General features: G+C 40.8%; 1 protein-coding gene across 1 annotated transcript in view; it reads right to left on the bottom strand.

Annotated features, from left to right (window-relative positions):
• The window catches only part of LOC143942246 (butyrophilin subfamily 1 member A1-like), a 76,652-nt gene extending 61,941 nt beyond the window's left edge, over positions 1-14,711 (bottom strand). The window contains exon 1 of the mRNA XM_077463492.1: positions 14,428-14,711. The gene's annotated coding sequence lies outside the window, so the exon portion shown is untranslated. The remainder of the gene's footprint in view (positions 1-14,427) is intronic.
• Between the last annotated feature and the right edge of the window lie 1,494 nt (positions 14,712-16,205).

Raw genomic sequence — 16,205 nt, 5'->3', positions numbered from 1 at the left:
AGTACATGTTATACGCCGATAAATACAATACATATTTTTGCATATGCCCTTTTGGAGACATTGCCCTTTAAAGTCCCACCAGATGGTCTCTTTTTGTTTCTGTGTTCCATATTAGGGATGTGGGCAATTTCTCCTACACCTCACTAGAACTATCCTATATACCTCAAACACGTTAGGGAGAGGAAGCCTTGAATGATGGAAGTAAGGCTATACAGTGGGCATTAAACTAATGCAGGGAGGTTAAAGAGGAAGTAAACCCTGATGGGTTTACTTCCTCTTTCATTCCCTGCAAAGGCAAAGCATAATGGACTACTATGCATCGCATAGTAGTCCATTATGTGTCACTTACCTGACACAGGAGCCAGCGAAGTCGCCGCTGTCCCCTGTAGTTCTTGGAAATGCCGCGCTCAGTGCGCCGTAGACAGCGGTGCCCGTTTTCGGGGAAATATCTCCTAAACCATATAGGTTTAGGAGATATTGCTTGGACCTACAGGTAAGCCTTAATCTAGGCTTACCTGTAGGTCAAAGTGGTTTGTAAGGGTTTACAACCACTTTAAGTAGCTCCATCAGAATTGGCTCCAAGGACATGAAGTGAAGGGGCAGAGCTTGAGCTCTAGAAAAAGGCTATGCTGAGGCATTCCACTGACCTGAGGAAACTCATCCTTCAGGATGGGTTCACACTAGTGCTAATTTTCCCAGTTTTCCCACATCCAATTCGCACAGTAGGAGAATGTGACCGACTCTCTATGGAGCCGGTTCACACATCTCCGCAGCAGCTCCGATGCGATTTTCTCAGGAGCCCTGAATATCTTTTGGTCCTTTTCAGGTCCGAATGCAGCAAAAATTTGGGATGAAATCGGACCTGAAACGGTGAAAGAGGGTGCACCGGACTCCTGCTGTGAGCTGTGAGCTGTGAGTACTCATATGTAAACCCAGCCTTAGTCTTTCCTACATAATCACCTGCTCTGTGATAATTTGTCACACCTTTATTGGCAGTTAGACCTTACCAACAATTAACTTTGCTTTAATGGGTTGTGCTCTAAAGTTGAAATGTGGGTCAGTCTAAAGCCTATCTGGCACTGATGGCAAGGATAGGCCTCTTGGACTATGTCAGGTTATTGTTTACGTGTGCTCACAGTGTGCTCACAGTATACCTGTACACTGGTTATTTGTTATATTTAAACCGTTCAATAAAGTTTTGGCCTTGCCCTCTCCAACTTAATCAGACTCTGTCATTTTTGGGCACGGCATGGTTTTTAGTTGGCCTTGACTGAGCCTATGTTTCTCAGCAGGCATGTGTACAAAGACCATCCACACTACATTGCACTAATGCACAGTAAAGCCCATTTTACCACGCATTACCATCATACTAACACTCAGGTATATGTGTCTTGTGGTGTGGTGTCATTCATTTTGCATATTACCTCAAGGTACATATACAGTAAACAAAATGCACCTGTTCTACCACAAAGTACACATATGAATATTCCGTGCTGTGGTACACTGTGATGCCAAAATTAGTGCTTATGTATTTATGTGTTGAGATACACTGACAGCTCTTTCAAAAGGAATGGGCTGCTATAATGCAACTCAATGAGGAAAAAAAATACTGTAAATCCACAGTTTTCATTAATTTGCTGGCACAATGAAAGGCATTCTGAGATGATACACGCGATAGGACTTTTTGACAACAAACAAATTAGCTGTTTTAAGGCAACATCCGACCCTGTGTACACTCCATCGGACAAACTTTTCGACAAAATAAGTCCGATGGAGCAAAGTCTGATCGTGTGTACAGAAAACCATCAGATTTTACAAACACGCATGCTCATGGTAAAGAGCAGAAAAAAACACTTGATTTGGTGAAAGTTGGCTGAAAAAGTCAAACCGTGTGTATGCTTAACAAGTTCACAGCCAATGCCCTTTGTACAGAAGTCCACGGGAACGTTTATTTCACCACTTTCCACCCGGTCATTAGTCAATAGCAGATTAACTCTGTTATCCTGATTGGGCATCATATAATGTCCTTCAGGATAACAGCCGCCGCGCGCATCGCAACGATCGGTGGTGCGGCGTGTCAGTCTGACACATTGCTACACTGATCTTGGTAAAGATGTAAACAGGAAAAGCAGATCGGCTGTTTCCTCTCCTCTACTCGACACGAGTAGAGGAGAGCCGATCGGCGGCTCTCCTGACGGGGGGGGGGTCTGCACTGATTGTTTGATGCCCACACTAGAACACCAGGGAAGCCCCCAGGAGAACCAGGGAAGTGGGCAACATGTGGATGGCCAGGTATGCACCCCATGGCCAACCACATGTGCAAATGATAGCCCAATCTGTGCCAATCAGTACCCACAAATGGGCACTGACTGGCACCAGCATGTACCAAATAAAAGTAATGCCCAGCAATTCCACCCATCAGTGTCATCAGTGCCACCCATTAGTGTCCAGCAGTGCCACCTATCAGTGCCCATCCGTGCCGCCTATCAGTGCCACCCATAAGTACCCATCAGTACCGCCTATGAGGGCCCATCAGTGCCACCTATGAGTGTCCATCAGTGCTGCATACCAGTACCACCTATCAGTGCCAACTATCAGTGCCCATCAGTACTGCCTATCAGTGCCCATCATCAGTGCCACCTCATCAGTACCACCTCATTTATATCACCTCATCGGTGCCCAACTGCCCATCAGTGCCATGTTATCAGTGCAGCCATATCAGAGGCCATCAGTGAAGAAGAAAACATACTTATTTACAAAAAATGTTTAACAGAAACAAAGAAAAACTTGTTTTTTTTTTCAAAATTTCAATTTTTTTTATTTGTTGTGCAAAAAATAAAAATCACAGAGGTAATCAAATACCACCAAAAGAAAGCTCTGTTTGTGAGAACAAAATTCAAAAAAATTTGTTTGAGTACAGAGTTGTATGGCCGCGCAATTGTCATTCAAATTGCTACAGCGCTGAAAGCAGAAAATTAGCTTTGGCAGGAAGGTGTCTAAGTGCCTGGTATGGAAGTGCTTAAAGTCCGATCGTGTGTATGAGGCTTTAGACTCACCAATTACAGGACCTGAAGTCCTATAGTTACATAGTACATGAGGTTGAAAAAAGACACAAGTCCATCAAGTCCAACCTATGTGTGTGAGATTTTATGTCAGTATTACATTGTATATCCCTGTATGTTGTGGTCGTTCGGGTGCTTATCTAAAGGCCCATACACACGATCGGACTTTTCAACAACAACGGTCAGACGGACCTGTTTCATCGGACAATCTGACCGTCTGTATGCTCCATCGGACAGTTGTTGTTTTTTCAACAGACAAATGTTCGCTGTTCATGCTCTCAAATTTTTCGACAACAAATGTCCGATGGAGGATAATCCGATCATGTGTACACAAGTCCATCCGTCTAAAGTCCAAAGTACAAACACGCATGCTTAGAACCAATGCTAAACATTAGCCAACAATAGCAGAAGTTGCCCAAAGGGTGGCGGTAAAGAGCTGAAAAACCACGTGATTTCGTGAAAGTTGGCAGAAAATGTTCTGCCGTGTGTATGCAGAACAAGTTCACAGCCAACGCCCTTTCAGACAAAAATCCACGGAAAAGTCCGATGGAAGTCCGATCGTGTGTACGAGGCTTTACAGTGTCTTGAAAGTACCGATGCTCCCCACTGAAACCACCGCCTGTGGAAGGGAATTCCACATCCTTGTTGCTCTTACAGTAAAGAACCCTACGTAGTTTAAGGTTAAACCTCTTTTATTCTGATTTTAATGAGTGGGCACGAGTCTTGTTAAACTCCTTTCTGCAGAAAAGTTTTATACCTATTATGGGGTCACCAGTATGGTGTTTGTAAATTGAAATCATATCCCCTCTCAAGCGTCTCTTCTCCAGAGAGAATAAGTTCAGTGTTCGCAACCTTTCCTCATAACTAATATCCTCCAGACCCTTTATTAGCTTGGTTACCCTTCTTTGTACTCGCTCCATTTCCAGTACATCTTTTCTGTGAACAGGTGCCCAGAACTGGACAGCATACTCCAGGTGAGGCCGGACCAGAGTCTTGTTTTATCGTTTTATCTCTGGAGTTAATCCCCTTTTTAATTCATGCCAATATTTTGTTTGCTTTGTTAGCAGCAGCCTGGCATTGTATGCCATTGCAGAGCCTATCATCTACTAGGACCCCCAGGTCCTTTTCCATTCTAGATTCCCCCAGAGGTTCTCCCCCCAGTGAGTAGATTGCATTCATATTTTTGCCACCTATGTGCATTATTTTACATTTTTCCACATTAAACCTCATTTGCCATGTAGTTGCCCACCCCCCATTAATTTGTCCAGATCTACTTGCAAGGTTTACACATCCTGCGGAGAAGTTATTACCCTGCTTAGCTTAGTATCATCTGCAAATACAGAGATTGAGCTGTTCACCCCATCCTCCAGGTCGTTTATGAATAAATTAAATAGGATTGGCCTCAGCACAAACCCTGGGGGACCCCACTTTCCACCCCTGACCATTCCGAGTACTCCCCATTTATCACTACCCACTGAACTCACCCTTGTAGCCAGTTTTCAATCCATGAAATCAGCAATCAAATCTCTAAAAACACAACAAAAGCCATGGCCCACGGAGTAACAGCCACAAAATGAACGATTGTCAAAGCACAGATGTCTAGAACTCTTGATATACACTATATTGTCAAAAGTATTGGGCCGCCTGCATTTACACGCACACAAAATTACTTACTTACTCCATAGGGTTATGCCTATTACGCCTGAAGGATCTACTTCAATGTTGGACCTCTGTATATGGCCAGGCTGTGTAAAAGTCTCACACACGTGGTATCGCCATACTCAGGAGGAGTAGCAGAATGTGTTTTGGGGTTTAACTTTTGCTATATAAATGCTATGTGTTAGAAATATCTTATAAATTGACAACTTTGTGTAAAAAAAAAAAAAAAAAAAGGATTTTCATTTTCTTTCCACATATTCTGAAGACTTGTGTAAAAAAATTAACCGTTCAAAGGACTCATAATGCTTCATAGAATATACATTGGGGTGTTTGTTTTCCAAAATGGGGTCATTTTGTGGGTAATTCCATTGTTCTGGTGCTCCAGGGCCTTCACAAATGTAATAGGTCGTTAGGAAATTAAAGGTGTTATTTATGCTCCTAGAACGCCTGACGGCGCTCCCTGCATGTTGGGCATTTGTATATGGCCAGGCTGTATAAAAGTCACACACCTGTGGTATCGCCATACTCAGGATGAGTAGCAGAATGTATTTTGGGGTGTAATTTTTGCTATGTACATGCTTTGAGTTAGAAATATCTTATAAACTGACCACTTTGTGTAAAAATAAATATGTTTTCATTTTCTTTACACGTTTTCCGAAGACTTGTGGAAAAAAATGAACTGTTCAAAAGACTCATTATGCCTCATAGAATATACATTGGGGTGTTTGCTTTCCAAAATGGGGTCATTTTGTGGGTCATTCCATTGTCCTGGTGCTCCTTCACAAATGTAATAGGTCGTTAGGAAATTAGAGGTGTCATTTATGCTCCTAGAACCCCTGACTGTTCTCCCTGCATGTTGGACCTCTCTGTGTGGCCAGCCTGTGTAAAAGTCCCACATATGTGGTATCGCCATACTCGGGAAGAGTCGCAGAATGTATGTTGGGGTGTAATTGGAAGTATGCATATGCTGTGTATGAGAAATAACTTGTTATTATGACAATTTTGTAAAAAAAATTAAAATAAAAATAAATCTTCTTTTTCCCAAGAATTGTGGGAAAAAATTACAACTTCAAAAAACTCACCATGCCTTTTACTAAATACCTTGGACTGTCTACGTTTCAAAAAGAGGTCATTTGGGGGGTATTTGTACTTTCTTGACATTTCAGAGCCTCAAGAATTGACCGTCAGTGCATCAGGTGTGATCAGATTTGGGTTATTTTTACCAAACAGATGTAGCAGTATACATTTTGGCCCAAATTTATGAACAAAAATGACTTATTTGCAAAATTTTATCATAGAAAATAAAAAGAAGTGTTTTTTTTTTAAATTTTTGCTCTTTTTTCACTTATGTCGCAAAAAATAAAAACCCCAGTGGTGATTAAATTCCACCAAAAGAAAGCTCTATTTGTATGAAAAAAATGATAAAAATTTTGTTTGGGTACAGTGTTGCATGACTGAGTAATTGGCATTCAAAGTGTGAGAGTGCTGAGAGCTAAAAAATGGTCTGGGAAGGAAGGGTGTATAAATGCCCTGTATTGAAGTGGTTAAAGAGGAGTTTGAGGCAAAAAAAAAAAATGTAATAGTCAGCAGCCACAAATACTGCTGCTGCTGACTTTTAAAATTAGGGCACTTACCGGTCCAGGGAGCCAGTGATGTCGGCACCCCAGCTGATCTTCGGATCGACTCCCGGTTGCTGCCGCTGCCATTCCTGGTAAGGGAACCAGGCAGTGAAGCCTTTCAGCTTCACTGCTGGTTCCCAACTGTGCATGTGCGAAGTATGCTGCACTTTCTAATTAGCCCAATGGCGGGGGAAGGAGGAGGGGGGCCGAGATAGGGCTGCCATCTGTCTCCCGGAAGTGGGTAAGGGGACTTGTCATAAATGGGTCCCCGTTCCCCCCTCCCCCCTGAAAGGTGCCAAATGTGAGGGGAGGAGGAAGCATATAAGCGTAAGGTCCACTTTTGGGTGAAACTCCACTTTAAAGGAAGTCCACAGAGCTGCAGCAGCAGGCTGTGGGCGGAGGGATGGCATGACAGGTGCTGGGACTGCACTGTCGCCATTTTAAGAAGGAAAGGGGGGCGCTTTAAGGGAGGACCGGAAGGCGGGCTGGGGGTGGAGCCTGGGGTTTCGCCGGGAAGCTGAGCGGAAGTCAGGGCAGTCGGAGAGTGGAGGAGGACAAGAGGTAGGTTGGGGTTTGTGGTAAGGTTTGATCATATTGGGTGTCAGTCACTACAGATGTCATGTCCATAACAGGTGCACTTTAAAGTGGATCTATCATAAAATTTTATATTTCATATTCAGTAAAATATCTACATCAATAATCACATGCCTGCATTAACAAATCACATTATTTTGAGGAAAAAGTCTGTGATTGCCCTTTCCCACTGAAATGTTTGAGATACTTGTTTGGCTGTTCCTGGTCCGGGAGCTGAGATGCATACTCAGGGCCTCTCCTCTTCTCCCTGTCCATCACTGGGGGACTGGGTGGGCCTCCCTGGGTGTATCAGCATCACGCCCCATGCCAGGCACATGGCATCACCTCTTGATTATGCGACTCGGGCTGTGTTGATTCAATTTTCAGCGTACGTTGGGCATCCCCCCAGGCGCTGGTCACTTCTGCGTCAGCTGTCCTGGTGAGAATGCCCTAACCCAACATGCCCAGTGTGACATTGGGGGCATCATGCATCGCGGCCAGGGTGTATATACATTGCAGTCATGTGAGAAGCAATGGATTCCCATTTCATGCTGCACACCCTTTGGAACACACGTGCCCTTTCACTTCTCTCTGGGTTCTTTCTGTCCCTTGGTCTTTCTCTTCCCTCTGAGTTCTTTTTGTCCCGTGGTCACCTTAGGTAGTTCCTGATTCTATGGACAGGTTAGGTGTGTCGCGATCCCAGGATATTTTCACTATATCACTTTATGTCTTTTTTGTTATGCGGTTCTCTGGTGGTTTTCTATCACAATTTCTTCCGATTTCCCTCACCTCTTTCCTTCACATTCACCTCACTAGTACATAGGCTGTATACCCCATTGCAAGTCACACTTCATTGACTACACAATTTTCCATTAATTTAGATATTGGAGCTGCTCCCCGGCACCATCATGTATTTCACTATGGACAGCCTTCATTTTTCCTTTCCTCCCCCTGAGTGTGGAGTTGTCCGCCTTGGCTGCCCATGGGTTCATTTCCCCTCAGCTCCTGACTGGGACATTTTCCAGCCTTCCTCAACTTCCAGTTCTCAGCATTTCATGACCTATTGCAGAGCTGATATGTAAGTCGTTTTTAGGGTGTCTGGCTCCACCCCCCCCCCATCCTCATTTTATTGATTTAAAAGATTTGGAATATATTTCATATTTTTTGTAGCTATGCATTCTGCATTTGCTTCTGAAGAAGTGGAACTTTATCCAAGAAACGCGTAAAGCTTTTAAATGCAGTTATTTTTACCACAAATGCATTTACATCCCATCCTATACATGGATTTCATTCATCATGTGTAATAATGGAATTTTAATTGTTGTCAATTATGCACATCAGCTCGTCATATTTGCAGTGTACCATGTCTCATGTGCAATTTATGAATAAACTTTTGTAATATTGTGGAATAACTTTCAATTGTGCAAATATACATTTCCCAACCCCCACTCTTCTTATTATTCTTCTTACATATTGAGAAATCAAAGACAAGGAAATCCGACAGATTTTGTGGTTGGAATATGGTTTTTGTGGTTGAACTAGATGGACTTGTGTCTTTTTTCAACCTGACTAACTATGTAATGTCCGACCATGTCTATGGCGCATTACAGGTTTTCTTCTAAGATTGCCCTGTATTTGGCTCCATCCATCTTCCCATCAACTCTGACCAGCTTTCCTGTCCTTGCTGTAGAAAAGCATCCCCGCTAGACATGTGCAAAAGGAAAAAAATTGTTTAGTTTTGTTTCGTTTTAATCCGTTAATTAATTAATTTCGCTTAGTTATGTTTGTTAAATTCATTAAATTAGTTTTCGTATTTTGTTTAGTTTTCTACCGAATTCGAAAAATCAGTCGCATTCGAAAATATTTCAACCAAATTCGAAAATATTTCTACAGAATTCGAAATGATTTCAACATGATACAAAATTGAGGGGTGGTGTTGCGCTCCTTATATAAGATTATATATTATCCTATATGTGAAATTATCAGCTAGTGATAATAGCTAGAAAACATTCATTACAAAATAAAGTGCAAATGTGTAGATATCATATGCCAAAAAAAAATAACATAAATATATAGATACGTTAAAAAAGGACATAAATGTTCATCTTAAAATGCCTAAAGTGCAAAAAATCTTTAAAAATTATATATAAAATGTATATCCAACATGTGCAAAATTGCATAAAAATATATCGGTGAATAAGGGCCGGTTCACACAGCGATGCGCGGCGAGGCGTCTCCGACTTACCTCGCCGCGACCTGCGGGGAGCTCAGCGGCGATTTGCAGAGGACTTCTGTATAGAAGTCAATGCAAGTCGCCCCCGAAGTCGCCCCGAAGTAGTACAGGAACCTTTTTTCTGAGTCGGAGCGACTCGAGTCGCTCCTCTCAGAACGGTTCCATAGTACTGAATGGGGGCGACTTGCGGGAGCGAGGCGAGGCGAGCCGTGTCGCCTCGCCTCGCCTCGCTGTGTGAACCGGCCCTTAGTGATATGTGATTCAAAAAATGTGCAAAATATATAAATAATTCATACAGTAACTTATTTCATCAAGGAGAGATCCGTAAAAAATTAAATATATATATAAATATGTAAACACAGAAAAAAATAGAAAATATATATATATAAAATGAAAAAAATATCTTAAAGTAAACTAAGTGTATCAAGTCTCTTAGTGCAAATATTGGACGTATGTTTCTTGGTCCAGTGTGCAACAGTAGTGCAGGTGTGGAAGTGTTTCACAAGAACACTTTGTGCTGCTATCCTGATATTCAGTGGTACTGTGCCTTTAAGTGATAAGCTATGGGTCTTCAGTGTCACTGACACCCATAGCTAAAATAAATGATTACCTTACTGCTGTAAGGTACACAGCATGTAGTAAAATTTAAAGGAATGGATCCCTCCGGATCGGTCTTTTCCTAGGCGTTCCTATGGAGTAAAGCCAGGGGGAGGGGGGGTCCTTTCTTTGCCTTTCCGCTGGGCGTCAGTAACTTGAATCACTCAGGCAGATACTCAATGTATTAGAGAGAAGATAAAGAGGCCTACCATGGTGCAGTATGTTGTGAAAAATATTGGCGTTTATTCAAATAAAAAGATAAAAAACTCACATTTTCTTAATGTCAGTGATACACTGTAAAAACGAGCGCCGAGCTCGTACCTATGCATCTGTTCCGGTGTCTCGATTGTCTCAGCATATGCACTTTCCTTGCGATCAACATCTGTGACTTCTTCAATCAGGCATGCTGACAACTTCATTGATACCATAAATATAAATTAAATAAAATGTGTGTGTTTTTTTGGAACTGGTACACTGCAATTATGAAAAGTTGATGTGACAGATATATATAAGTAAGTATAAGTAACTAACCATCTTCCAAAATTTCTAATTCAAATAGAAAAGATTAGAACAGAATAGAAAAAAAAATACAATTTAATAGAATAAAATAGAAAGAATATACAACCATTCTTCTGAAATTCTAATTTGAATAGAATAAATTTGAATTTTGAATAGTATGAATTCAAATTTTTAAATTAATTAATTTTAAATTTGGATAGAAAAGATTATAATAAAATAGAAAATAGACTAGAAAAACGATAGAACAGAACAGAATAGAATATATTATATTTTATTCTATTCTGTTCTATTGTTTTTCTAGTCTATTCTTTTATATTCTATTAAAATCTTTTCTATTAAAGTCGAAATCATTATATACTAAATGTGAATTTTGGAAGGTGGTTTTATACATATATATATATATATATATATATATATATATATATATATATATATATATATATATATATATATATATATATATATATATATATATATATATATATATATATATATATATATATATATAACCACCTTCTGAAATTCACATTTAGTATATAATGATTTCGACTTTAATAGAAAAGATTTTAATAGAATATAAAAGAATAGACTAGAAAAACAATAGAACAGACTAGAATAGAATATAATATATTCTATTCTGTTCTATTGTTTTTCTAGTCTATTTTCTATTTCTAGTCTAATCTTTTCTATTCAAATTCAAATTCATTCTATACGAAATTCGAATGTCGGAAAGAAATATATATATATTATAAAATCACCATCTTCCGAAATTCAAATTTAGTATATAATGATTTTGATTTTAATAGAAAAGATTTTAATAGAATATAAAAGAATAGACTAGAAAAACAATATAACAGAGCAGAATAAAATATAATATATTCTATTCTGTTCTGCTCTATCATTTTTCTAGTCTATTTTCTATTTTATTATAATCTTTTCTATCCAAATTTAAAATTATGTAATTAAAAAATTAGAATTCATACTATTAGAAATTCAAATTTATTCTATTTGAAATTTGAATTTCAGAAGATGGTTGTATATTCTTTTTATTTTATTCTATTAAATTATATTTTTTTCTAATCTTTTCTATTTGAATTAGACATTTTGGAAGATGGTTAGTTACTTATATACATCTGTCACATCAACTTCTCATACTTGCAGTGTACCAGTGCAAAAAAACACACACATCTTATTTCATTTATATTACTTTTCTGCAGAAGAGAATGACATTTTGCGACCCGAATTTGGGGCCACGTATCTCGGGGCCACTTATAGCTAGGAACCCCAAATTTGGTATGCAAACACAGTAGAACTAGCACTACAATAACTCCAAATTTGGGGTTTCTAGCTCCAAGTGACCCCGAGTTAGGGGGCCCCAAAGTCGGGTCACAAAATGTCAAGAACTTTTCTGCAGCAGAGAATGACATTTTGCGACCCGACTTTGGGGCCCCGTAACTCGGGTTCACTTGGTGCTAGAAACCCCAAATTTGGAGATTTTGTAGTGCTAGGTCTACTGTGTTTGCATACCAAATTCGGGTCACAAAATGTCATTTTTCTAATTTGATTCTAATTTCGTTTGAATTAGCATTGTAATTCGGTAATTCGGATGCATCCAAATGTCCGAATAATGAAAATTTGTCCGAATTTCGATTCGGAACGAAACAATATGCACATGTCTAATCCCCACAACATGATGCTGCCACCACCATCTTTCATGGTGGGGACGGTGTCTTCAGGGTGATATGCAGTGTTAGTTTTCTGCCACACATATCATTTTGCTTTTAGATCAAAAAGTAAAATTTTGGTCTCATCTGACCAGAGCACCTTCATCCACATGTTTATTGTGTCCCCGACATGGCTTCTCTCAAACTGAAAACTGGACTTCTTATGGCTTTCTTCTTGCCACTCTTCCATAAAGGCCAGATTTGTGAAGTGCACAACTAATAGTTGTCCTCTGGAGATTCTCCTACCTGAGCTGTGGATCTCTGCAGCTCCTCCAGACTTATTATGGTAATCTGCTTCTCTGATTAATGGTCTCCTTGCCCGGCCTGTCAGTTAAGGTGGATGGCCATATCTTGGTAGGATTGCAGTTATGCCATACACTTTCAATTTTTGGATGATGGATTGAACAGTGATCTGTGAGATGTTCAAAGCTTGGCATATTTTTTTATAACCTAACCCTGCTTTAAACTTCTCCACAACTTTATCCCTGACCTGTCTGATGTGTTCCTTGGCCTTTGTGATGCTGTTTGTTCACTAAGGTCCTCAAACAAACCTCTGAGGGCTTCACAGAACAGCTGCATTTATACTGAGATTAAATTACACACAAGTGGACTCTATTTACTAATTAGGTGACTTCTGAAGTCAATTGGTTTCACTAGATTTTAGTTAGGGGTATCAGAGTAAAGGGGGCTGAATACAAATGCATGCCCCACTTTTCAGATCTTTATTTGTAAATAAAAAAATAATTTATCATCTTCATTCCACTTCACAATTATGTGCCACTTTGTGTTGGTCTATCACATTAAATCTTATTAAAATACATTTACGTTTTTAGTTGTAACATGACAAAATGTAGAAAATGTCAAGGGGTATGAATACTTTTTCATGGTACTGTACAATTTAAGGTTCAGGGAAGCAGACATTGCAGAATTTCTCATTACATGGTTCACATGGTTATCATGAAGGCTGACTCTCCTATTCAAAAATCAGGTTCACTAATGCCGCGTACACACAATCAGTCTGCCGGACTTTCCGAACGAGCGGACCTGCCCACACACAACTGGACTTTTCCTTTTGGCGGGAGTCCGCCGTACTTTTGAAAATGAAACGGACTTGCCCACACACGGAGGAAAGTCCGTTCATTTTGAACGCGGCTCCAGGTTGACGGGACTAGCTAGGGAGGTCAATGTCGCCGCCTTTGGCCACCACCAGTGAAAGAGCTGGAAGAAGGAGTGGAGGCCCGGCAAGAAGAACCGAAGAGGGGGACAAGACCCCCAAAGTCGAAAGAAGATGCGGCGACAGAAGACCGAGCCACCACTAGTAAAAGAGCTAAAGGAAGAAAGCGGAGAAGAAGAACCAAAGGGGGGGACAAGACCCCTGAAGAGGGGGACAAGACCCTCGGGTGGCGACGAAGAAGAAAGCCAGGCTCCTCTGCTAGTAAAAGAGCTAGCAGTAGATAGCGGAGGAGTCCAGTAAGAACACCCCCCAAGACGAAAGAAGACCCCCCGGAGCTGTGCAATAAATTATTTTAAACCCTTGTGTTGTGTTTTTTTTTTCACAGGTGAATGAATAGGGGTACATTGTACCCCATACTCATTCACCTAGGGTGGGGGGCCGGTATCTAGGGGCCCCCTTATTAAAGGGGGCTCCCGGATTCAGATAAGCCCCCCGCCCGCAGACCCCGACAACCAATGGCCAGGATTGTCGGGAACAGGCCCTTGTCCTCATCAACATGGGGACAAGGTGCTTTGGGGTGGGGGGGGGCGCGCGGCCCCTCCTTCCCCAAAGCACCCCCCATGTTGAGGGCACGCAACCTGGTACGGCTCAGGAGGGGGGGGGGGCGCTCGCTCGTCCCTACCCCTTTTCCTGACCAGACGGGCTGCATACTCGAATAAGGGTCTGATATGGATTCTGGGGGGGGACCCCCACGCCATTTTTTCAGCGTAGGGCTTCCCCTTTAAGTCCATACCAGGTGACGGGGCCAGTGACGTGCCAATCTTGCCACCAAAGGCGGCGACATTGACCTCCCTCGCTAGTCCCGTCTACCTGGAGCCATGTTAAAAATGAACAGACTTTCCTCCGTGTGCGGGCAAGTCCGTTCATTTCAAAAGTCCGGCGGACTAGCACACACATGGCTGGATTGTCCGCTGGACTCGCAGTCCAGCGGACAATTTTTGAGTCAAAACTACTTTCTAAGTCCGCCGGACTTTTGGGGAAAAAAGTCCGCCGGAACCCACAGACGGGCGGATAGTTTGATCGTGTGTGCGCGACATAAGAACATGGTAAAACAAACTGTAAAATCTTCAGAGAAATAAAAGGTACAGAGATTTAAAAAAAAAGGTTTTCTAAAAAGCTTGCACGTTCATCCAAAGAGCATATGGCCAATTTGAATGGTCCATGGAATAAAATGTTTAAAATAATAACAAAAATAATAAGTACTTACTTTGTTCTTGAGTATCAGAAGTCAGAACCTTCATTTGCAACCCAGAAACTGGAGTCATCCACATTCACTGAAAGAAAACACTTCATAGTCTGTACTTGGATTCCAAGGTCCAACTTTCAGGTGGAGAAAGAAATAAAATTAAACAAATAATAATAAATGAAAATAGTACAAGTATCAGCTAAAATACTGTACAGATCCACATATATAAGATGTCGAGACAGTTTATTAAACTGAATGTTCCCTATAGGATGTTTAAGAGGTATGCTAAATAGGTACTAGTTATAAACAAAGATATAGAAAAAATAATAAAGTTTGTCTATCACACAGTAAGTCATAATATTTCTTAGACTTTGTTCTTTTCTTATAATAAGGCGGTTACAATGTTTATGATTAACTGGAGATATCATGTCTATTCACCTATTTGGAGGTTTTCATGTTTTATTGTTACAGAACATTGAATCATAGGGGATATAATTATTATCCTTCTTTTTTTTCACGGATCAAACAAATAGACTCTTGTCACACTGCCAACATATCTTTGCTAGCAAAAACAATACTCTAGGCTTCCAATTCCAAACAAAAACATAAATTAATATTTTAATAGCATGAAGTATTTGTACTGAGGAAAATTATTTTACAATCTATGGAAGAGAAATAGCAGTGCTATCTGTCAAAATTTTAAAGGGTGCTTGACTAGATTAGACAGACCAGAAAGCTTCTAATTACTTTTAGAAACAATGACAGGTTGGTTGGTGATTTCAATGTAAGGGTCACCAAGAATTGTCACAACCAATAAATCCAGATAATTCTTCAACTCAGTAATCTGTTTTGATGGGCTCACCTACTTATGTTTATATGTACAGTGGGTAAGCTGAATTAGAGACCATCTTTGCCAATGATTCACCTGATCTACTTGTGCAGCCAATATCTAAAATGTATGAGCAGACATTATCCAAATCTGCTCCCAAGCCTCTTTTTTCCTTCTAGAGCATGTCCCAGCACAATTTGTTTTACCTTGACCTTGATGTAGTGAGAAACAACTTTATTTACTGTCTGTAAACTCATCACTAAGCTTGAAACAATTATTGCAGGGACAGCAGCTTGTGGCTCAGTTCCTAGAGATACAGATGCACCCTTAGAACTACACTTTCCAAGACCCATGCCCACATTGTGTGGGCAGCCTATTGAGAGTCAAGGCAGCAGTGTTGGTTTCAAATATTCCTTAGTGTACAAATGTCCCAGACCCGGCGATGAGAGATGATCTCATATGTTTACATATGAGATCATCGCCCATTGGACACGCCGATTGTGCTGCAAACAGCCGCTGTGATTGGCCATTTACAGCGATCTGTGACTGGCTGTGTCCGAGGGACACAGCCAGCACACAACTTCCCCGATGCGTGCCCGCGGTGGCGCGCAGAGGGGAAGTAAATAGGAGGATGTCCAGGGATGCCCCCCGGCAGATAGAGTCCGCGCTGTAGCCGTCTTTTGGCTATAGCGCGGGCGCGAAGTGGTTTAGTCCAGGAATTAAAAAAAACAAAAACAATGAATCAACCTTTCTGGATTTGAACAGCAGTTTTATTCAAAAATGCATGAAAGCAATTCTAAATCCAATTTAGAAAAACTCATTCAATTTTATTTTCATCCTTTTTATCTGAAGATGAATGAAACACAGTAGATACAAACATAATGTAGTGGACCCCTGACTTGGTCCGCAGATCTGATCCAAGATTCTGAGCCCTTAATGGAGCAAGCAGCCAGGCACAAAGTATTTTCAG

The sequence above is a fragment of the Lithobates pipiens genome, unplaced genomic scaffold (genome assembly GCF_037356315.1).
Source record: "Lithobates pipiens isolate NorthernLeopardFrog02 unplaced genomic scaffold, aLitPip1_a1.2 Scaffold_30, whole genome shotgun sequence".
Lineage (NCBI taxonomy): Eukaryota > Metazoa > Chordata > Amphibia > Anura > Ranidae > Lithobates > Lithobates pipiens.
The sequence above is the reverse complement of the archived record's forward strand: the minus strand, read 5'-3'. Positions and strand labels throughout refer to the sequence as shown.